This window comes from Aotus nancymaae, unplaced genomic scaffold (assembly GCF_030222135.1).
Source record: "Aotus nancymaae isolate 86718 unplaced genomic scaffold, 86718_ANA_hifiasm-v0.15.2.pri h1tg000014l, whole genome shotgun sequence".
Classification (NCBI taxonomy): domain Eukaryota; kingdom Metazoa; phylum Chordata; class Mammalia; order Primates; family Aotidae; genus Aotus; species Aotus nancymaae.
In genome coordinates this window covers 7,158,466-7,165,166 of record NW_026988425.1, presented here as the reverse complement: position 1 = coordinate 7,165,166, position 6,701 = coordinate 7,158,466, and the positions used below count along the sequence as shown (strand labels likewise).

At 41.9% G+C, this 6,701-nt stretch overlaps 1 pseudogene; it reads left to right on the top strand.

Moving 5' to 3' along the window:
- Positions 1 to 4,782: 4,782 nt before the first annotated feature.
- On the top strand, positions 4,783 to 6,276 carry LOC105732967 (heterogeneous nuclear ribonucleoprotein H2-like; annotated as a pseudogene).
- Positions 6,277 to 6,701: the final 425 nt, after the last annotated feature.

The window sequence follows — 6,701 nt, the reverse complement described above, 5'->3', positions numbered from 1 at the left end:
TCTCTCTTGGTATGTAACCTATCACTAATTGTGCAGTTACTTAGATTTGTTTTTCTGTGTCAAATCCAGTAACATGTTTTCATTGCTGCCTTTATGACCAAGGTAATACATATTTGAGAACATGTCTAAAGTTATTAAGATATGAATTTACCGTGATATGAAAATGGGATGAAACAAGGCGAAACTTGTTATTCGCACTTTGCTTTGAACTATGGAGCCTCCCATAAGATATCATTCCAACTGTCGGTCAGAACTTACTCTTGGGTCTTCATAAACTTGGAGCTGCAGTGGTAGTTAGTGCTCAGTTCCGATTGAGTTATTGGTTTACTAATATCTGCCCTGAAATGATGGAAAGACCATGACTCATCATATGCTTCTTGAATACCACCAGTGGGGAGAGAGGAAGACGCTCCATGGCTGAGTGAGGCAAGAGGCTATCCAGGCAGATGCGACACTCAGCTCACCAGTCACTCTATTTCATGAAACATGATCATCAGGGAACATTTACTAGCTGGATTTTCTGCAAGATGTTTGAATAATGCCCTTTCTTAACAGGGCTACACTGCTGCATGTGGCTGGCCAGTATTTTTGTGTCTTCAGTGTATATATGTAACCATTGTTTCCCAAGAAGAATTTGCATAGAACTATTGACAATTAGGGAGAAAGGAAAATTTTGCAAGAATGCAGGGAGGTGGCAATGATCAGGAGATGGGAGAAGGTCATCCCTTAATGCTGGGGAGGAAACAAGCCCTGGATGAGCAGCCAATGTGAGGCAGAGAGAAAGCCAAGGGAAGCTAAACTTAAAACTGTGCATGTACTTCCTCTCTTCTACCTTCCTTATTTCTCTCCCCCAAGAAGTTCTTGTCACCTGCCCTACCCCAAAGCCCATTTTGCGGAAAAGTTCCTCAGAAGTCTGAAGCATTGCCTATGTACTCTGATCAGGAGCCCTCCAGGGATTCCTAAAGAAGGATTCAAGTATCAGCCTGATGGAGGATATTTTTAATGTAATTGTATTATTGATGACACTGTTTTTACACTTTGACACTGTTGGGACTAATTTTGCTCTTTCATAAGAGTAGTGTTCTGAAGAAAGAAAAGGAAATATAAAGAAAAACAGAGAAGGCGGTAGAGTGGAAACACTCAGAGAGCTGGGCCAGACTGAAAGAGAAGATGACAGAAAGCTGAAGGTGAAGGTGTTGGAGAGAATGTGATTTCACACGGAGAGGCATGGTCCAAGTGGGAGAGCTGCACGGGAAGAGCTCAAGGAAAGAAGAATTTATAGGCAAGGAAGGAGGCCATGGAAGATTGCAGGGGTTGAGTACTATGACCTTGGAGAGGAGGGATGGAGGAGTGGAAGGTCCTGGGCTTAGAGTTAAGCACATGAATTCAGCCCTGACCCTGCTTGACCCTCTGTAATGGCCTGGGGCATTGTCTTACCTTCTCTGGGCCTCAGCTATAAGTGGATGTGTTTGATAAAGTAAGTTCATGGGTGCATGGAGCATCTAGCAGTAGCTCATGGCCTGACGAGTAGGTTTTGTTGATCTGACTTCCTCTCCCGCCCCATTCTATCAGAGAAATACAGAGAATGCGCCAGACAGGCACACGCCCTTGAAACTATAATTCTAATGTATTCAGCACATCCTCTGCAGGGAAAGGAAGACCCAGACCAGTTCTTACTGGCCTTGCAGGGTCATTGCCCTGAATATTTCAAACCAACTATATTATGGAACCCTGTCTTTAAAGCTGATGAACCTGCATCCCAAGACCAGCAAGATGGAAAGCTATCATTTATGGAAAGAAAGAGGAAGGAAGAAAGGAAGGAAGGAAAGAAAAAGAAAAGAACAAAGGCAGGAAGGCTGTGATAAGAATCAGAATCTTTTAGGCTGGGATCCAAAGATGGCTTTTAGCACATTACATTTACAAAATGTTTATTCCTTCTTAATTCTAAATTATCTCAGCCCAAATCCTTTTAGCACATAAGTTATTTTAAAAGTACACTGTCATTTCCTGCTGAAGGCTAATGCAGAAATGCTACTGTAATAAAACTAGAAAGAACAAAAATCAAGCTATGCCTATGACACAAGGAATGTAGTATACATTTTGTGCATTTCCTGATAGACCCAGAATTGGATGTGTGTGCCTGTATACAATAGCCACATAAATCAGTGGAGTCCCAAGCACTAAAAGAAGTCACTCTAGAACAAAACAAAAGAGGAAATGTGTTTAGAAAATCTCAGCCATCAGAGAAGTAAAATCTTTAATTAATCATCCTCCCATTTAACTGTCCATTTGGTGAGGCTTCCATAGGAATTGGTATTTTAGGAGGTTAGCTACTTAGTGGTGCTGGGGATGGGTGAGCTGGCTTGGTGCAGGCACCCTAGGAACTGCAGGAGGCCAGAGGACATCGTTTTCTGCTTGTTGAAGATATCACTGAATTTCATTCACGTGAAACATGTAACATATCTACTGAAAATCAGTATGATTGCTGAAATTTCTGCAAGCGCAGTGAAAGCACACACATTTAGAGGTTATTCAGCATTTAAAGGATAGTATGAGATTGAGCACTTAAGCTAAGCTATCCATAACGCTTGTATTTTCAAAAAACGTTGGGAAAATTATTCTATAGTATTAAGTAAATAATCAAAATATAAATTACTCATTATTTCAAATGTTTAAGGAAAGCACGTAAGCAAACCTTATCAGTGATAAACTGTGGATGGTGGAAGTATTGGTGACTTTATTTCCTTATGCTTACAATTTTTTATTTTACTTTCCACATTCCCTAAAATGACTGTGTGCTCCATTTATAATATATTTTTTAAATCTTCAAATAAATAAAGCAAGCACCTGATGTTAAGTCAAGGACTAGAAGCAATAGCAAGAATATTTTCATTATTTATAAAAACATAGACACACCATTTAAACATAGCAGGGTATTGCTTCAAGTGTTTACTGTGAATTAATGAGAAATAGGTCATTTTTGACACGGGTCACCTGGTAAAACACTTGGTAACAGCCTTCAGGAAACCAAGTTCCAGTTCAGTAAGTAACTAACAAAATACACGTTGTCTTGTAAGCACATCTTTGAGATTCCACTGGGGAAATCTGTAGGTTTGAAAGATAAGGGATTAACTGCTTAACACACTTAATCCATGCCCAGCTGTCAAGCAGAAATTAAATGTATTAACTCTCAGTGAGGAAGTAATGAAAGAGTCAGGAATATCGCTCTTTTCTTTCTCAACAACCATTTTTTAAGATGAAAATTTAGAGAAGCCCTCTGTGTCCTGCAACATATCAAGATGACTCATTGGACATTCCCCCGTGGCAGATACCTCTGAGTGGTGTAGGGTGAAAAGAGCCAAAGAAAAATAAGATACAAATAACTTCTTCATTTTGGGTTCCCCTGGAAGCAGCAGTCAAACCTTTTCAGTTTTATTAAGTGCAAGGTGACGATCTTGCTGCCTTTACAGTTTTTTCTTTTCTCTGTCCTCTTTAAGTATAAAGGAAGAAATATTTTATTCATGATCATCCATGATTTCTCCCCAGTCAATTTAGCTTTGGCTGCAGTAAGAACATGTTTGCACTGCATCAGCATCCTGAGTCATGATAAATACATCATTCATTTAGATAACTAATGAAATTACTTAATCTCTTTCATTCCTTGCTGACTTGAGAGTCAAATGTGTTGATCATGCAATATACTATAAATTAGTAAAGAGAGGGAATCATAGGATTATTCTTTCTTAATCCCTTACTTCAAAGATAATAGATGAAGATTTAAATTCTATATTTTCAATTAAGTCAACTCTTGAGTTTTCTGGTTTGGATATAGGAAGCAATGGTGATGTCCAGGTAAATATTGCTACACAAGCTTCTATCTTAAATAAATTTAATAATGTCTTTACATATTTTCATAATGTTTTTATAACATGCTACGATTATTTTGATTTGACATTGCTACTCACTTATTTAAGAATTGGTTGTAAATAACAAAAACAGAAGATTCCCACCTCTTAAATGGGTCAAACACAAGCAGATTTGATATAGCTGTATCTTTAAAGCCCCAATATGTGAGGGGGTTCAGCCTATCAGGAACCAGGAACCACAACTTTCGTTTCCTTTCTGGGGTCATAGCCACCGTGAGTCTTTGCTACTCTCTGCATCTGTGAAACCATCTCCCTTTCTGTAAAGCACATGACCTTTACTGATGCACCTGCATCTGGCTCAGACTTAGTCACCCAACCCTGAAATTATGTCGTATCACAGGTCAGTCTCTAAGTCTCTTAATATGAGGGCTTGAGAGAAAAATCAACATGGCTTCAGTTGGATAAAGACCAATTAGCAATGTGGTGGTGGTTGTGGTAGAGATGGTGGTGGTAATAATGGTGGAGGTAGTGGTGGTGGTGACGAAGGTGGTAGTAGTGGTAGTGGTGGTGATAATGGTGAAGGTGGTGGTGTTGATGGTGGTGGCAGTGGTGATGATGAAGGTGGTGGTGGTGGTGATGGTAGTGGTAGGTAGTGGTGGTGATAGTGGTGGTAGTGGTGGTGATAATGGTGGTGGTACTGGTGGTTATGAAGGTGGTGGTGGTGGGGATGGTGGAGGTTGTGGTGGTGATGGTGGTGGTAGAGGTGATGGTGGTGGCGGTGGTGGTGATGGTGGTGGTAGTGGTGATAATGAAGGTGGTGGTGGTGGTGATGATGATGATGGTGGTGGTGATGGTGGTGGTAGTGGTGATAATGAAGGTGGTGGTGGTGGTGATGTTGATGATGGTGGTGGTGGTGATGGTGGTGGAGGTGGTGGTGGTAATGAAGATGGTGGTGGTGGTCATGATGGTGGTGGTGGTGGTAGAAGCAGTGGTGGTAATGAAGATGGTGGTGATGGTGGAGGTGGTGGTGGTGATAGTGGTAGTGATGATGGTGGTGCTGGTGGTGATAAAGGTGATGATGGTGGTGGTGGTGGTGGTGATGACAGAGGTGATGGTAATGAAGGTGGTGGTGGTGATGGTGGAGGTGGTGGTGATGATAATGATGGTGATGGTGGTAGTGATGAAGTTGGTGATGGTGGTGATGGTGGAGATGGTGGTGGTAATGAAGGTGGTGATGGTGGTGGTGACGGTGGAGATGATGGTGGTGGAAGTAGTGAAAGGCCCTATGGTGGAGAGAATTTCCAATTCAGGGTGGTGATGGGAGGGTTTAATATGAAAACATTAGCATAGAAAATGAAATAGAAGTTTTGCTTCAAATTTCCTTGGCTGTCTCAGATATTGACCCTGACATGTCTGGGAAAGCTTAGGCAAGCATTAGATCATAGTTTCCTCCTTTGCCCTTATTAAGAAGTACGTTTGCTTTTCTCAGCATTCCACAAGTCACTTCCTCTCTTCTTTGTCCTTTCTTGCCTTTACCTATTTAGGAAAATTTTAAGTTGCTAGCCAGTCAGGTAAACTTAGAGTGTGAGATCCTGTTCTGGTCAATGGAAACTGGACATAGCAGTAAAGTAGTTGTGTCAGGTCATAAATGCTTCTGTTTCCTTTGTTCGGGTGTGCTCTCGTGGCAAGGCTGCTAGTGAGTGGCACCCTTTCCGCAGAAAGTAAAACTGGCCTTGCTGACTGATCCATAGTCTCCGTGTTGATTCTTTGTGGCATTGAGAACCCGTTTCTATCTCCTGAGAAGCAAACTGCCAAAGATGGCTTCGTCTGGCTTATAGGACTCCCATTTGGCTGTAGCAAGGAAGAGATTGTTCTGTTCTTTTTAGGGTTGGAAATTGTGCCAAATGGGATGATACTGCCAGTGAACTTTCAGGGGAGAAGCACAGGGGAAGCCTTTGTACAGATTGCTTCGCAGGAGAAAACTGAGAAGGCCTTATGAAAACACAAGGAAAGATTAGGGCACAGGTACATTGAGATCTTTAAGAGTAGCCAAGCAGAAGTTCGAACCCACCATGATCCCCCTCAAAAGCTCATGGCTACGCAGCAGCCAGGTCCCTCTGATAGGCTGGGGACTGGCAGAAAGTATAATAGCATTGGCAGAGGAGCTGGGTTTGAAAGGATGAGGCATGGTGCCTGTGGTGGAGGGTATGGAGGCTATGATGACTATGGTGGCTGTAATGAAGGATATGGCTTCGGGTCTACTAGATTTGGAAGAGACCTCAATTACTGTTTGTCAGGAATGTCTGATCATAAATATGGAGATGGTGGGTACAGTTTCCAGAGCACTCTCATGGCAAGACTGCTGGTGAGCAGTGACCTTCCTGCAGAAAGTAAAAGAAAGCCTTGCTGAGAAACCTTTTGTCTGAATGCTGACTCTTCTCCACAACAGTGGAAAATAAGCACTTATTCCCAACAATTAGGAAACAGAGAGGGTATTTCTGGTACCTCTGAAATAGTAATAATAATTTCCTAAGTCTGTAACAATTCAAAAGTCAGAACTGGTTCAAATGTAAAATCCAGGTAAAGAAAGCACATATTAATCAAATTCCAAATTGTGTCTATCCATAACATGAGGCCAGTTTCCTGTCTAGCCTTATCAGGCATTATGCATTTTTGTTGTTATTGTTGCTGCTGTTGTTTTGGGTTGTAGACAGGGTCTCGCTCTGTCACCCAGGCTGGAGTGCAGTGGCATGATCACAGCTCACAACAGCCTTCATCTCCTGGGCTCAAGTGATCCTTCTGCCTCAGCCTCTTGAGTAGCCACCACACCTGGCT